The 17,380-nt window shown below is 47.2% G+C and overlaps 1 non-coding gene across 1 annotated transcript; it reads left to right on the forward strand.

Annotated features, from left to right (window-relative positions):
• The first annotated feature begins 1,474 nt into the window (after positions 1 to 1,474).
• On the forward strand, positions 1,475 to 1,548 carry trnai-aau (transfer RNA isoleucine (anticodon AAU)). Its single transcript has one exon. It is a non-coding gene; the product is annotated as a tRNA-Ile (tRNA).
• Positions 1,549 to 17,380: the final 15,832 nt, after the last annotated feature.

Consider the following 17,380-nt stretch of genomic DNA (forward strand, 5'->3'; position numbering starts at 1 on the left):
GGAATGAGCACACGCCACGAATCGTCTGAAATCACTCCCTACAGCTGTAAGGCGCCTTGAAGCGTGCACCCCCAACATTCTTCTTTGCGCATCTGTGAAAGGTAAACTCTTGAGCAAACTCTGAACCAGCTCTAAGGAAACTAATCCGATTAGACGTTACTTTGACTCATCCTTTAACAGTTTTCAGTCTCTGTCTTTAAACACCTTGCTCAGTCACATTCAAGCCACAAGTACTCTTCTCGGATGTTGCACAAACAAATCCTAATGTCTTGAAAGCATTGCAGCATGTTTGTGTCCCACTTCCCGTGGCTGCAGGACAACTGACACGAACGGACAAACACAATCCCGGGCGTTTAGCGTGACATAGTCTTGCAGGCATCGTGCTGTCTTACTGCAATACTATACCACTTGAGGAAACAGTCCATCTGGCCATGAAACTCATTTGAACGTCTAGCTACAGCAACTAACAATAACATGATTTATTCAGGATGTGTGGAATCAGCACGTCCCGGAGACAGCTTCTGAAATCGTGAGCATTCTCTGGTGGTGTCCTGGAGGGCTCCCCCAGGCATGTGTTGGTGGTATAGTGGTGAGCATAGCTACCTTCCAAGCAATTGACCCGGGTTCGATTCCCGGCCAACGCAGTGGCAAGTGTTTTCAAATGCTGTCACAAGCCTTGGATTGTGACTAGCAAAGCGAAGCCTTTTGAAAGAGCTAAAGCACTGCAAAACGGAATTGAAGGAGAATCTTACAGGGGATTCTGAGCGGTGTCTAAATAAATAAATTCACAGCGTCCGCGGATGGCATTTTGCAGCTGGAAGTAGATGTCGACGCTTTTTGCACACAGCACCAAAAAAGCGTCTTTTTTGAAGGTACAGGCATTGAGCATTGGTGGTTCATTGTTAGAACTCTCGCCTGCCACGCAGGAGGCTTGGTTTCGATTCCTGGCCAATGCAGTGGCTTTTGCAGCGAACGGCTCCATCACTTGCATCCCAACTTTTGCAACTCGCAACTGAAAACCCACTGAAGCTAAGCAGGTGTGAGCCAGGTCAGTACCTGGATGAGGGTGAGCTACAGGGAAAAACAAAGCTTCCAGCTGGAAGTGGTGTTAATAGGGCCAGCGGGGAGGCGCTCACCCTGAGGTCTGTGCGGGTCCCAATCTCCCAATATAGTGACGGAGAAGCTGTGTTGTAAAAGGGCACTGTCTTTTGGATGAGATGTAAAACCGAGGTCATAGTGCTCTGTGGTCATTAAAAATGACCACCAAAACCTTTGACAAAAGCTCTTGGTAATTGATGGTCTTCAATAATGTTTCTCCTTTAGGTACATTTAAAATCAGCTGAATATTGCTGTGAAACCATGAAACTGCATGAGAAAGCCCGTACACTGAATTACACGGCTTTCTATTCAAAGGAGGACAAAAGAAATTCCCTGAGTTCGATTTTTTGCAGCACAGAGAGGGGCACTGTCCTGAGGCCGGTTAGCTCAGTTGGTTAGAGCGTGGTGCTAATAACGCCAAGGTCGTGGGTTCGAGCCCCGTACGGGCCATGTCCTTTTCTCCTCTCTTACCAAAGCTGTTAGGTTCCTTTCCGTGGTGAGATGGGTTGTCCTGCAACGCTGCCACACAGTGCCGACAGACAAGAGTGTTGCGGGAGAAGAGAAAAGTGTTTGAAGATTTAAGAGTGTCTTAGGTGGAGCCAAAATCAAGTGTCACAAATGCAAGTGGGAAGATTTCCAATGTTTAATATGGTCAAAATAAGCGGAAGTTACCAGCTGGTCCGGCACAGTCTGCCATGCTTTTGTCATATACTGTAAAGTGGTGTCGAACTGGAGCCTCACCATTTGCATATGTGAGGCTCCAGTTATACATCGATTGTCACATTAAATGACAAAAATGAAGAGAGGTAAAGCAGCTGGAGAGGTTTTCTTACAACTTTTGAGCTGACACAGTTTTGGAAAATGTTTCCTTCACGCTGCACTGTACAATATAGGCAGCCAAGAGTCTCCAAAACAAAACAGAATTGACAGATAGGAGAAAATTCCCACTCGTCCTGAAGTTCCCAAAATCCAGCACTGAGCGTAAACAAAGTGTCTAAGTAGCGTGGGAATGTTAAACCTAACCCTAGCTGGAGTTTGAGCAATCCAGCACTGAGAGTAAAAAGATGAGTCAAAGTAACGTCTAATCAGATTAGTTTCCTTAGAGCTGGTTCAGAGTTTGCTCAAGAGTTTACCTTTCACAGATGCGCAAAGAAGAATGTTGGGGGTGCACGCTTCAAGGCGCCTTACAGCTGTAGGGAGTGATTCGAGACGATTCGTGGCGTGTGCTCGTTCCCATATACCGTACGCCCCGGGGTGCAGTGCTAGGATGACGTACAATACCGCTTGGGCACGTAACGGCGTTATATGCAAGTGCGGGACGTGAGGGTTTTCGTTTGTTCGTTTTGTTTTGCTCTGCTTTGCTTTGTTTTGCTTTCCATCGCGTTGGTAAGAGCGTAAATAAAAAGGTGATTCCTGCGTCTACCACTAATGTAAGAGCTATTTCAAGTGCGGCGTGGTGCGGCTTTTCAAATGCTCAACAGGATGACTTCGCATGCACGTGTGCTTTCATGCAGTCGTGTGTGCAACCATGTCTGCTTATGTGCAAACGGGCGTGGTTTCATGTATGCAAAAAACTTTCCTGGGCTCTTCTGAAGCACATAAAATTATTTGGAGATATACATTTGTCTTGTTTTCCTCTTAGGCTCTAGAATTGATAACTTTTTTTTAGGATTCTAGCTTTCTCCCCTTGCAGGCATCGGGCACAGAGGACCTCATGGTTTTCCTAAAAATCTTTTTTTTTTGTGTTCCTTGTTGTTCCAAACTTAATTTTAATCACTTTTAATTAGATATTTTATTAAAAATAGTGCAAAAAATGACTAATTTCACTAAAAATAATGTAATATAAAACTGATGTTTTTAACTTTATTGTAGTGTTTTAGAAACTACTATGTCTTCAAAAATGGTTATTTTTCACTCCTAGGAATGAAAGCTGTTGTTATATGATGTTTATTTTCAAATTTTGAAAAAATCAAAGGATTCTAGCTTTCTCCCCTTGCAGGCATTGGACACAGAGAACCTCATGGTTTTCCTAAAAATCATTTGTTATGTTCCCTGGTGTTCCAAACTTAGTTTTAATCAATTTTAATTTGTTATTATGTTAAAAACAGGGTAATAAGTTTCTAATTGGACTATAAATAATGTCATATTGTCTGCTATAAAACTGATGTTTTCATCTCCATTGTAGAGATTCTAGAATCAACTAATAGAGAATTAAAATAAAAAAGGGCATAAGAAGATATTACCAACAACGACCACAAGATGGAGATGTTGTCTAGACATTACCAATAACGACCACAAGATGGAGATATTGTCCAAAGAGGCAAGAAGGGCAAAGCCGCGATAAGGAGATTGCTGTCAGAATGCACATCCGGATCCCAAACAGAATCTCTAGTAAAATATGATCATTTGTGAAACAGGCAAATGAGTGTCAGCTACAATATGATTGCTACATATCTGCATTTGTTGGTTTTTAAGGAGTAAGAGTGCAGGCGGTTTAAACCTGCGATCCAGTGTGTTGAAGTATTTCACAACACTACCCCTAGCACATCAGGAAATAAATCCTCATAATGATTATTGCCCTGGGCATGTACCAAAAAATCAGTGAGCATATACATATATCGCTGTGTTGAAGCTAGAGACACAGAATAAGTGCAAACACATCCTAAATACAGTGTTCCTGCACCTTGACCTCATCCAGAATGTATCGTTTTTTGAAAGCGATTGCTGTCAGAATGCACAACTGAATCCCAAACAGAATCTCTAGTCAAATATGATCATTTGTGAAACAGGCAAATGAGTCTCTCAGGTGCCCATTGCTCATTTTCAGACACATTTATGCAATACTTTCACCATGCGTTGAGCAATAGGGATTAAAGATACCAGAGGTAAGGTTTAAAAGTGATTCTGAGGTGCAACACATCAGCGAAACAGCTAGGCATCTGAAATGCGGGGTTTGAGAGCCCTTCAGGGAACACCGTACCCTAAAGGTACCAGAAGTCCACTAGTATAAGCATTAAGTCACTGTCAGCCCTGTTGCAATGTGATTGCTACATATCTTCATTTCTTTGGTTTTTAAGGAGTAAGAGTGCAGGGGGTCTAAATCTGCGATCCAGTGTGTTGAAGTATTTCACAACACTACCTGTAGCCCGTCTGGAAATAAATCCTCATTCTGATTATTGACCCGGGCATGTACCAATAAATCACTGAGCATATATATATATATATCACTGTGTTGAAGCTAGAGACTTGTATGTAATAATATGATGCTAAAATGTTATTTTCACATATATTAATGTAATAAATGATTGCTTATGCTTTATAAACAAATTTAATTTAAATTAAAGCTTAAGTTTTGTATTTATCTTGTACCATAGAACATGATTTTCTTTGTATTTCAATCCCACAAAATGTCCAAATGACGCACTACATGATATAAGGATGATTATCACATGCATATCGGTATTATCTTTCTTATGATAATGCATTCCTTTCATTACCTTTTACTTTTTAAAATGAACTCAAATTGTGTATAATGTAATAATGTAAGTAGAATAGATTCTAATAATATAATGATCCAGTGTGTTGCACTACTTCACTGCTTCACTGCTCTATGCCATCTGGATATAAATCCTCAGACTGCTTACTGCCCTGGGCATGTACCAATGAATTACAGGAGCACATCTATTTATCACTGCGTTGAAGCAGGAGACACACAGTCTCTGCAAACACATCCTAAATACAATGTTCCAGCACCTTTGACCTCATCCAGAACGTATCATTTCTTGAAAGGGATTGCTGTCCGAATGCACATCTGAATCACAAACAGAATCTCTAGTAAAATACGATCATTTGTGAAACAGGTAAATGACTGTCTCAGGGGCCCATTGTCCTCATTGTCAGACATATGTATGCAATGCTTTCACCGTGCATTGAGCAATAGGGATTAAAAACACCGCAGGTAAGGTTAGATGTCATGTTCTATGATCATTTCTTTCAGCATTAGGAACTAAATATACTAAACGTATGATGCTAAAATGTTATTTTCACATATATTAATGTAATAAATGATTGCTTATGCTTTATAAATAAATCTCATTAAAATAAAAGCTTAAGTTTTGTATTTATCTTGTACCATAGAACATGATTTTCTTTGTATTTCAAGCCCACAAAGTGTCCTTTGATCTCTATTCTGTGGTAATCCACGATGACCCCGTTCTTCAGGTGATTCATCATGTCCTCCCTCTCCTGTTGAGAGGCCATCCTGATCTCTTCTGCCGTGGCGTGCTTCAAACACGCCCTCTTCAACTGAGCAGGAAGCTGATCAAAAGTATTCAGGCACATCTTGCACACCAGGGGAATCCTCGCGGGTTTCCTTTGAAAATAAATAATACCATCTGTGTATAGAAACAAGCTAAGACTGATTTATAAAATTATCCTTAAAATTCTCTCTCATAGTTTGAGCATAATGATTTTATTGCATTTATATAAGAATTGCTCATTGCTCCAAAATAAATAATGGTTTCATAAAAAATTGAACACTTACTTGGTCTCAGTCACAGACTTTCAAATAGAAGCCATTGTGGAGTTCATCAACTGCAGGTCCTAGAATTGGGGAAGGAATTTTAAAAGAGAAATTGAATTACAATACAGAAGGAATGGCTGAGGGTTCACTGAAATATATAAATATACAAATTCCAAAGACTGAGTCCATAAAGAAACAACTACTTTTCATTTTCAGTATAAGAAAAAAAAACATTATCTTCCAAAGCATCATAAAATTGTCCCTTCTTCCAGACTCTACTTCTCTCTTGTAGTAGTATAGCAGACCTTTCCAGGTGAGCAGATCACAGAGTCCGAAATGAGCTTCCTCCATCAAGCAAAGTACCTGAACATGACTCTGTCTTCATAAAAGCGCCCCTGTAATAAAGAAATTAAATCCAAAATCAAGAGGGCAGTTGCCTACTGAAATACAAGAAGTCATCAATTTTAACCTAGCAAAACATTAAAGGCTGCATCTATTCAAGTGCGATTCTAGAAATGCTCACCAGATTACGTTTTAAGAAGTAACTGCGCCTCAGGTTCCGCCGAGATCTTAACTCGGATGGCAGGATTCAGAGTCCGGAGTGCGGACTGATGGCGCACGGAGGGTCCACATACTGTGGATCCCTCAGTGATCTTCCGCGTATTCAAACCGCCAGCGTGTGACTCCCCTGTCCCGTGACCTCATTGCTCTGCTCTCTCCTCTGTGCAGTCGAGCCCGATTCACGGTAAAGTGAAAAAAAAGATGCCCTCAACGTGAGATTTACTCTGGAGCGAGGATAGATGTTACCTTTTTATCGTTGAACAGGATGCATGTGATGTGGCGACTAGGTTCAATTTTGTATCCTCTTTAAAAGATTAAGGACTGGGGTGAGCGTGATTTACCACCCTTTCAGCTAAGAACCCGACTTGCGCACCGTTTAAGCTGCATAGACTCGGTCGTTTAACTCTTCTCCGTTAGCAGGGTTAAGGTTAAAGAAAAAAAAACATTGCTGACTTCTTTTTTTTTGACAGCCGCTAGCGCTGATTAGCAAGGTTTGTATTTCATGTTTTGCAAGTTGCATCCATTTTAAGAAAAACAAGTCGCGTTAAAGACAGGAAATGAATACTTGCAAGTCTAGCCGTAGGCGGTTGTCCGTAAGGACCAGTTCTGTTTGAGAAGACAGAACAAAGAAGGCACCACCGGGATTCAAAGCCAGGATCTCCTGTTTACTAGACAGGCATTTTAACCAACTAAGCCACGGCACCCCAGGAGCACTGTCCTTTTGCAGCCACTTGGACACAACACTCAGACACATCTGCATTCGGTGTGTGCTCCGCCTGCTCGCTGAGCAAGTTGCCACCTTTACATACAATAGCAACATCGACACCAAGAGAAAGGATGACAAATGGCTTTTATCTGGAACTTTTCATGTCCAAGGAGCTCAATGTACTTTCTGTGTACAACAGGGCCACTGAACTCCACACTGGCCACTGAACCACAGCAGTGGCTTGCTGGCTTGACATCTCCCAAGGAAAATGTTGAAATCGCATGTGGAACAGGAAAATGACCCTCGAGTACGAGGGAAAAAAAAGAAAAAGATAATCTGGAGCGCGCCAACCCATGTCCGGACAGCCCAGTTTCGTCGACAAGGTGGCTGAGTGGTTAAGGCGACGGACTGCTAATCCATTGTGCTCAGCAGGCATTGGTTCGAATCCCTTTCTCATCGCTCTCCATGTCTGACACGTGTGCCTGTTCGACGTTGGCCCTCCTGTTGTTTGCTCCAGTGCTAGAACCGTACATTTTCTAGCGGTGGCTGAACATGGTATAGTAGGCCAACGTCGGTATCGAGCAGTGACAGTAACAGTACTTACTGCGCCCCATAAGAAATCGTTTGTCCCTCTTCAAAAGAGATTGTGCGATGTCCTGCGGCGTTCCCAAAACAAACCTTTGACAGTTTGAAAAGAGGAATTTATTCTGCTTCCTGTGCGTGCAGTAGTTACAAAGTTGGACGTCTTTACACGATCTGCTGCAGTTTTCAGTGGGTGGGCTTTGTCAAATGGCTTGGAAAAACGCACTGTGTTTCGGCTCGGGAAAAATCATGAGCAGTGTCCTGCATGTTTTCTGTGTATAGCTGTCCTTTAACGCATACAGAATTCATTCGAAATCATTGATTTCTCTAATTAACAAGGGTCCCTTTTTGAACCTGCGAGAAGCATTCTTTCAATGTAACAGATTTACTCCGGGGAAAGGCAGCATGACATTGAGAGCAGCTCAAGCTTTCAGCACCCGTATCGGACTGCGTGTATGCAGACACCGCTCAGAATCCCCTGTAAGATTCTCCTTCAATTCCGTTTTGCAGTGCTTTAGCTCTTTCAAAAGGCTTCGCTTTGCTAGTCACAATCCAAGGCTCATGACAGCATTTGAAACCAATGGCCGGGAATCGAACCCGGGTCAACTGCTTGGAAGACAGCTATGCTCACCACTATACCACCAACACACGCCCACAGGCACCCTGCAGGACACCACCAGAGAATGCTCACGATTTCGGAAGCTGTCTCCGGGACGTGCTGATTCCACACATCCTGAATAAATCATGATATTGTTAGTTGCTGTAGCTAGACGTTCAAATGAGTTTCATGGCCAGATGGACTGTTTCCTCCAGCGGTATAGTATTGCAGTGAGACAGCACGATGCCTGCAAGACTATGTCACGCTAAACGCCACAGATTGTGTTTGTGTTGGACAGTTGGACCCTACAGTTGGACCCTCGTCGACAACCTGAATAGCTTATTCAGAAGCAGTGCTGGACCGGGAACGAACCAGCTTCTTCCCAGGCACAAGAGTGACTTGTGAGGACTCGCGGTCACACTCTGTGCATAGAGACTTTCTACCAGCCAGCCGGACTGCTGGTAGATCCCCTCGGAGCAACGACTGCCCTGCGCGCCGCAGTCAGATTCCTCCGCCCGTCCTACTTCGAGCTGCACCTTGACTGGTTGGCCGGTAGCCAGAGGACGCCGGGACAACGCCCATTGGACAACCGCTGGAACAGAGGCTGCAACAGAGCCTGTCAGCTGGTTTGGTGTTCGTGCCGGGAAATTCCAAATCCATACACAGTGGATAAGTATACCCCATGTTCTACATTCCGTCTCGAGAATTCAATTGTACCTCAACACAAGTTATTATCAATTTAATTCATGAGTAATGTATTTACTTCCGAGTTTAGAGTAACAGTGGGTAATAACACTGATTAGCGATTTGGTAACCGAACGATATATATTGACATATATTCTCTGTTGTGTATCTCTTTGTGTTTTCATCTCTTTGGGATTATATAGCTTGTATATTGATAACCCTCACAGTAAGGTCTGCCACTCGTATCCAGGCAGACTAGTATATGTTTAGTGCACAATTTATATTAATAAATGTATCTAGTGTATTGAACCCCTGTGTGTGCGTTGTTAGTTGTTCTGACGATTGATTTTCTAAAAGCCCCAACGAACAACCTCGTGATTACTGCTACAATTAATAATTGTCTCAGTAAACCCATCAAACCATTACATTTAATGGCGTCCCTGGGTGGGCGAGTTTAGAATGAAATGAGAATCAGTCGCACAGAATAACTGATGTTGCTGTGAGTTCAAGTTCAGCACAGCACCGCGGCTTCTATACGCGAATACCGGGTGTGCTGATAACTGCGTAAAGAAATCCCCCTGTTTTCTAGCGTTTAGTGTAACGTGTGCTGATTGGAAATCCATCTGCTCGGGTGTCTAGATTCCATACTGTATTTTGGAAAAAGAAAAAAAAAAGTAATACTCTTAAAGTTTCTCTGACGTAATGACAATGGCTGCTAAAATGTCTGAAGTGGAGTCGCTTATAAGTACTATTTCTAGCGACGACAATCCTGGTTACTGGAGTGGTATCGAAAAGTTGAACTTTGATGATATTGAGAAGCTGCAAGTAGATTTAGTAGCTAAGGTAGCGAACCAGCTTAACATAGGAGGGTCTGTGAACGCAGTTCTGGTCCTATCGAGTTTCACCTTAAATCTAGCTAAACAGCTGGAACTGTCTTTGTCCGAGCTGACAAAGTTTCAAAAGCTTCAGGGAACGCTAGAAAGATATAAGGCGGAGCGAGTTGAGTTGTTGGATATAATCAGAGAAAAGAGAGTGAAAAATGAGGAAAGTGAAGACTGACTCAGGGAAGTTTTAGGTAAATTAGATGACTTGTCTGCTAGAGAAACTGCGGCTGAGGTAGCTAGGAGAGACCTGGAAGCGAGCTTGAAAGAAAAAGAAAAAGAAATTGAGAGTTTAAATGAGCTCAGCCAGGAAAGGCAAAAGGAGTCAGATGCTGCCGTACTGGAAGCAAAATAGACTAGATCCCACTTGCATGCCAGCCCACCTAGCAGCCCGGAGTGCTCACCCAGCGCGCCGGGAGGAGGTTTCTCCCGGCCAGGGTCTGTGGTCGGATCGGCATGGGGGAGATCGCCGAGTCCTGCGCGAAACGCAAGGGCGAGTCAATTCAGGCATAGACCCCCTGCTCCTGATCACGGCCGTCTCCCTGCCCGCGGAGAAACCGTAAAAATTAACCTCCACTCCCTGAGGCAGTTAGCCAAAGATGTAGAAAGGTTTGACCCGTCAGTGTCAGGGAATAATGTGGAGACCTACATCGATGAGCTGAGATATACTTTGCAGTTTATGCCCGAAGCGTCCGAACAGGAAAAGGCTATGTAAGTAAGGAAAACTACCAGCCGAGCGGTCCACGAGTGGATGTCTAGACAAGGACCGGAGGTCTGTAATAGCTTTGAGGAGCTGTGTCAGGCAATGATAGGAGAATTTTCGGCTTTTATCGATCCCATAGCTGCCGTGGCCGCTGTGCACCATATTAAGCACGAAAAAGCTGAAGCCCCTCGCGACTATTATCAGAGGCTTAGGCGCACTTATTTTGCAGGGCGGAATGAAGAGGGTTGCGAAGAGAACGTGAATTTCAAAGGTTTATTCATTGCTAATCTGCATCCCTCAGTCAGGAAAATGATTGTGATGCACACTGATGCAAAAGTGATGAAAATGGCTGACATTAGAAGGTTGGCTCAAAAAGCCTGGGGAGCTGAAGTCTCTGCTTTCTCAGAGCGAAAACCTGCTAAAACGGCCGTGTTCGCCACTAAAGCCAGCAGGGTTGACAACTCGCCTCAGCTCGAGGCAGCTGAGGTTCCTGAGCTCGCTAAGCCCGGCGCAAAATAGGCAGGCAGGACCGCACTAAGCGTCAGAGCCGCCGTGAGCGCTACGGGGAAGGCAAGGGCTCAGGCAGAGCCTATCATAAGACTGGACGAAGGGAGTCGACTGCAGCCCGCCTGGCCAGGCTTGAACAAGCCCTGCCTGAGAGATCAGGACAGGGTAAACCTTCCGCACCGAATGCCGGAAGTGTGAATGAGCTTAGGGGGACCACTGGAGGAGGCGGGGATCCGTCCCAAGCCCCTCCCTCAGTCTATCTGATTGGGTGGGAGGGTTCCTGCCTGGAAGAAGGCTGTGACTCTGAGTTGGGCGCTGACCCCGCCCCTGAAGTCAAAGAAAAGGCAGGCTTCCAACAATTCTTAGGGAATCTCAGCCAGAAAGGCAAAGCAAGGCGTATTGATATCAAGGTTTCTCTTGAAAACGTCTTAGATAGAGAAGCACTGATTGACACTGGGGCTGAAATTAGTTTGATGTCAGCCGATCTACTCAGCGAGCTCAAACGAGTAGCGAAAGGAAAAGGCATCAGACTTAAGGTAGAACCGTGTAAGATAGATATTTCCAGCTATACCCAGGATCATGCCAGGATCACACACCGAGTGTGGGTGGCACTTAGGTTCGGGCCAATGAATGTGGTGCATCCTGTTTACATCTCTAGGTTTAAAACAGAGCCACTACTCATTGGCCAAGACCTGCTTGACAGGCTGGAGCCTCTGGTGGACTGCCAGCGTGGAAAATTGTGGGTTCAGGTCAAAAACCCTAAGCCTGTTGCACAGCAAAAAGGGGGATTCAGTGGTTATGCTGTGATCACACAGTGCCCACTGAACACTATAGCTGAGTTGGAGGTTCCTCCTGGTTCCTCTGGACGAGAATAAATGTCTCTTCTTGCTTTCCAAAACTACAGGGAAGTCCTGCCCAGGCCAGCACTCCCACGGTCTCCCAACTACAGGAGCAGTGCTCCGAGCAGCTGCTTGACCCGCCAGGTAAAGCACACCCCCTTTTCATCCCTGAAGAAGAGTGGATCTCCCTGTCCGGTAATGAATAGGAGTCCTTTCTGTGCACCCTGGTACCTCAGGGGGACCAGGACTACCACCCCATGGTGGTGGGAGGGGGTCCAGGTGGCAGAAGTGCAGGTTGATGATGTAATTCTTAGCCTCAGCTCTGAGAAGTCCATAATCAGTGAAGGTCTGTTCGAGGACCTGTCGCGAAGCTGTCAGGTGACCCTGGTGACACAGTCACAGGTTCTGTGGTGGGCACCCCCACCTCATAGGTCCATTTGAAGCAAAGGAAGCTGTGTAGCTTCCATCTCCATCGGAAAAAGGAAGTTTGCTCACTACTTCCAGGTAGCACCTCAGCTGACCCATTCGGTCTGTATTGGTGCAGACCTATTGGTTCGACTGGGCGCCCAGCTGGACACAGTAAACAGTGTGCTGTGGACACGGGTGGACCCAGATGCCCACTCTCTAAGCGGCGACCCCGAGAACATTCGGTCAGGTCAGACGATTCCTCAGGCCTACCAGGTAGTAAACGAATCGGACCTGATCGTTCCTGCGTCAACAGCAGGGTTTCCGGTACGCCTAAAGAAGGGACAGAGAATGGACGCTGAGATGGTTTTCTTCCAACCATCAGCTCAGTTTATCAGACTGAACCTAGCAGTCTGTTGTACCCCCCAGACTGGAACGGAATGGCCGAGCCACCTGCCTGTTGGTGCAGAACATAGCAAAACAAGATGTCAAAATCCCTGCTCGCACTGACATGGGACTGGTAATTGACAATGGTTTCTATGATTTCGAACTGGCCATCCCAGTACTGGGGCAGCTCCCTGGTCCCTTGGCCAGGGAGGGGGGAACCGAGCAGGTGTACTACACCTACCCTCGGCGGATGATTGCAATTATGCCAATAGAGGGATTCTGCAACCAGGAGGTGTGCAGGGTGGACCTTAGCGATAAGGATGAGATGGTTGTGTACACAGTACACGCAGGTGTTCCGATGGACCACTCAGCCGAGAGTGCGACCCAGGATACCGCCATGCCGTCAAAAGCGGGGTTCCTAGAGCAGGTACAGGAACAGGTTGGTAAGGCAGATGCCCTGGAAATGGAAAGCCAGCGTCAGCAGCTGCGTCAGAATTTCCAGGATTTCCGGGAAGTGTTTGCACGGGACGCCTATGACTGCGGGGTGACGGATTTGAACACAGTGCGCATTCCCACGGCCCCTGGTGCCCGCCCAACCTATGTCGGGCAGTATCGCATTCCCCTCACGGCATACGAGTCCATAAAGCAGACGTTGGATGCTCTACTAGAGCGTCAGATCATAAGGGAGTGTAACTCCACTTATAACTCCCCACTGTGGCCGGTGCTGACACCCAGTGGTAAATGGCGTCTGACCATTGACTACCGGCAGCTGAATAAACAGGTTCCTTTGTCACGATGGCCAATGATCTACCTAGATCAAGAGTTAGCCAAGGTGACAACAGCGAAATATTTCACCACAGTGGATGTGGCCAATGCGTTCTGGACCCTTAAGGTAGAACCAACAGACCAGTACAAACTGGCCTTTTCCTTTGGAAACAGGCAGTTCACCTGGAATCGATGCCCCTTTGGGTATTCCAACTCCCCATCGGAGTTCAACATATTTCTGCACAAAGCCATGAGTGATGCAGCCGCCAGGGGCAACCTGGTCTATGTGGACAATATTCTGATGCGGAGTCAGACCTGGGAAGAACACATGGCCGAGATCAGGCATGTGTTGACCCAGCTCTCCTGTGCAGGGGCCAAACTGTCCCTGGCTAAGGGACAGTGGTGTAGGACCCAAGTGGAGTACGTGGGACTGTTGGTTGGAGCCCAAGGCATACAGCCACAGTCCAGCAGAGTCCAAGCTATCCAGAATATGAAGTCGCCCACTAACCTGTCTGAACTGCGCAGCTTTCTGGGAGTATGTAATTATTCCCAGCAGTTCATTGAGGATTACGCTGAAATAGCAAGGCCCCTCCACAAGCTGTTGCAGAAAGACGTGCCCTTTGAGTGGGGGCCTTCCCCAGAACAGGCTGTGATGGAGCTGAAGCGCAGACTCGGTAGTGCGCCGAGCTTGGCCTACCCTGACAAAAATAAGGTCTTCTACCTTGAAGCAGGGTTCTCAGAGCACTGCCTTGGGGCTGCTCTGAGTCAGGAATATAACCAAGAGCGAAGGGTGGTGGCATATGCCAGTCGAGCCCTGAGCCCAGTGGAGCAAAAGTTCTTGGACTGCGAGAAGGCCCTGTTGTCTACGGTCTGGTCGGTAGAACACTTCCGTAGTTATGTTGGGGGACAAAAGATCATCATCGAAACTTGCCACCAACCTGTGACATTCCTGTATAGCCAGAGACTGAAAGCGGGCAGGGTGTCAAATAGCAGGATTGTGGCATGAATGATGCCCCTACAAGGCTATGAGATAGAGGTACGTTATGCACAGAGCAAGAAAATGTACCTGGGACAGGGCCTGGCTTTGGGCCAAGTGTGTCATGGCTGTGACACTGACATGGAAGCTCCAGAAACAATTCCCGCTGCTGAGCTACCGAACAATCATTGGTACTACGATGAAAACGTGGGCCAGGGCTTACCCATGGCCTATGTTGACGGTTGCTCTTTTCGCCACGAACAGCAGGTGCTAGCAGGGGTAGGAGTAGTCTGGCAAGACAATACTCCCTGTGGGCCGACCCGCTATAAGCTAGGACCAAAGACTAGTCAGTATGCGGAAGTAGCTGGGGTGCTGATCACCCTCCAGCAGGCCCTGACACATGGCCTTAAACAGTTTGTCATCTGTAGTGACTCGAACTACGCCCGACATAGCTTCGTGTCTCACGTTCCGTATTGGAAGGGTAACGGCATGAAAAATGCCCGGGGCAAGGAAGTAAAGAACAAAGAGTTGTTCCTGGCCAGTGACAAGCTCACGACCGAGGCTGGAATGATGGTTTACTGGAGGAAGGTGAAGGGACACTTCCAGGTGAAGGGACCCGACAAAGACGGGAATGATGAGGCCGACCGGTTGGCCAAATCTGGCGCCTTAGAGGGTGAACCCTGGCAGTTCCAGCAGGAATGGCTACCCCCAGAATTCGTGGCTGAGGTCAAGACGGTCACCCGAAGCAGGGCTAGACAGGATGTCGGAGCTGACCCTCAATCTGTAGTGCTTGGGTCACAGGGTTTTAACACCGATCTTGCGGAAATGCAGAAACAGGACCCAGCAATTGGGCAAATGTATCAGCATATCGCTGACCCAGTGCGTCAACCTCTTTCGGAGCAGGTGCTGAGCCAGTCTCTGGAGCTGAAGGAGCTGGCAGAGGTGAAAGACAACCTAAAAATTATAAAGGGGTTGTTGGTTTGTGTACCAGTTGCACAAGGTGTCCCAAAGTGGGTAGTTCCCCACTGTCATCGGGGGGTCATGATCCAACACGCTCATGACGAACCCTGTGGGGGTCACCGGGGAATCAAGGCTACATACGACACTATCCAGCAGGTGGCATTCTGGCCTCACATGGGCCAAGACATCGCCGCGTATGTAAAGGGGTGTCTGACGTGTAGCCAGTTCCAACCATCACGGCCCTTGCACCGTGCACCACTCCAGAAAAAGGGCATGACATTCACCTGGTCCAATCTTCAAATGGATTGGGTGGGGCCACTGGTGAGGTCATCCAGAGGGAACAAATATTTCCTCACTGTTACGTGTGCATTCACAAAATGGATTGAGTGCCTCCCAGCACCCAACGACACGGCAGAGACAACTGCAGTGCTGTTGGTGAACCATGTGTTCAGTCGATGGGGATTCCCCCTGACCGTGGACTCGGATCGGGGAACCCATTTCACAGCTACAGTAATGGCAACCCTGTGGAATATGCTTGGGGTCAAGATCCAGTTGCATATCTCCTACCACCCTCAATCCTCGGGCCAGGCAGAAAGGGCAAACCGAACGGTGGTTAGTATGCTAGGAAAATATATTCAAAATTATAGTGGAACTGTACCATGTGCCTCATCTATGTTCCAGAATGGGAATCCTAAAACTGCCACGGCTGGTCCTGACAGTACTGTGGATCACCTCGACACAGCCCCTTGAAGTTGTGGAACCTGGTCCTCCTACCGGCATAGTCCTGCAGGAAACCATAGTCCTCTCCATGGAAATCTTTATGGTACAATCTTTTTTTTTTTCTTATAAAATATACTTTATTCCGAAAAAAAACACATCTCAAAAGGAAACATCTCACACGATAACACTCCACAAAATTAAAACATCGGCGGAACGGCGGTGATTGTCCGTTATCAATCCTTGCAAGGGTGGGCGGATTTGCGCTATTATGAGAGTCCCTCCAAACCCTACCGCTTGCTGTAAACCATTAATCCCTGTACAGGGTCCATAGGCCTTTCCAGCGCTCCTTTGCCGTGGAGAAACCCCATTTAGCAACGTCGTGCTTCATCCTCCTCCTGAGGTCCGCCAGGATCCTCTCTTCCAGCTCCCTCGCTCCCCACTTGTTGTTGTGCCGGATGAGATTGTTCCTCGCGTCCCACAGGCCTTTCTTTGTGAGGGACAGCAGCAGCCACATCAGGAACTGCGTCCCCCTGTCCAGTCCGGTAGGTGCCAGCCCCAGCAGAATGTACTGGTAGCTGAGCACCGCATTCGTTTCCAGGAGTTGCATTATGTTGTCCATTCTGCCCCACACCGCCTTGGAGAAGGGGCAGCTCCAGAAAACGTGCTCCTGAGTCTCCTCGACGAAACACGTGTCCCGGGGGCAATGCGGATTCCTGGAGATCGAGTGTCTGTAGAGGACCTCTCTGGTAGCCAGTCTCTTGTGTACGGCCATCCAGTTGAGGTCCTTCAGTTCGTTGTCCAGTTCTTTCGACCAGATGCCCCCTCACCTCTTTGTACAGAGCTCTGTGGTTGGTGCAGAGCTCTGGCTGTCTCGTGGCCTCGTACCTCCTGCTCCACTTGACAGCGTGGGTGTAGAGCTCCGGTCGCCTCTCTGCCTTGGGCCAAGTGTTTGACCACTGGACCAAGTGCCTCATCGGGATGGAGAGCCACAGCCTGACAAAGTACTGGTACTTGTGGCCGATGGGCTCCCGCAGCGCCCGACAGAGGTTGCAGAAGAAGATGCAGTCGAGTTTCAGGGGGAAATGTGGGACATCTCGACCCCCTTCCTCGACCGGCTGACACATCCGGTTCCTCGTGATGCACTCGTACCTGCCGCCCCAGACGAAGCCGAAGATCATCCCTTGCAGCGCTCGTCTGAGTCTGGCCGGCAGCGGGTACACCACCTCCAGGTAAACCAAAGCCGGCAGGACGTCTGCTTTCAACACCATCACTTTCCCCGTGTAGGACAGCGACCGCGTTTTCCATAGACCCAGCTTCGTGTTCATCTTGGCGATCCTCTCAGTCCAGTTGTTGGTCTCGTTGTCCCGGCTCTGGAAGGAAACCCCAAGTATTCTGAGGGGCTCCGTGCAGAGCTCGAGACCCTCCGGCGCCGTCGTCCTGTGCTTCCAGGGCCCAAAGAACTTCAGTTTGCTCTTTCGGTGGTTGA

This window comes from Lepisosteus oculatus, unplaced genomic scaffold, assembly GCF_040954835.1.
Source record: "Lepisosteus oculatus isolate fLepOcu1 unplaced genomic scaffold, fLepOcu1.hap2 HAP2_SCAFFOLD_40, whole genome shotgun sequence".
Taxonomy (NCBI): Eukaryota; Metazoa; Chordata; class Actinopteri; order Semionotiformes; family Lepisosteidae; genus Lepisosteus; species Lepisosteus oculatus.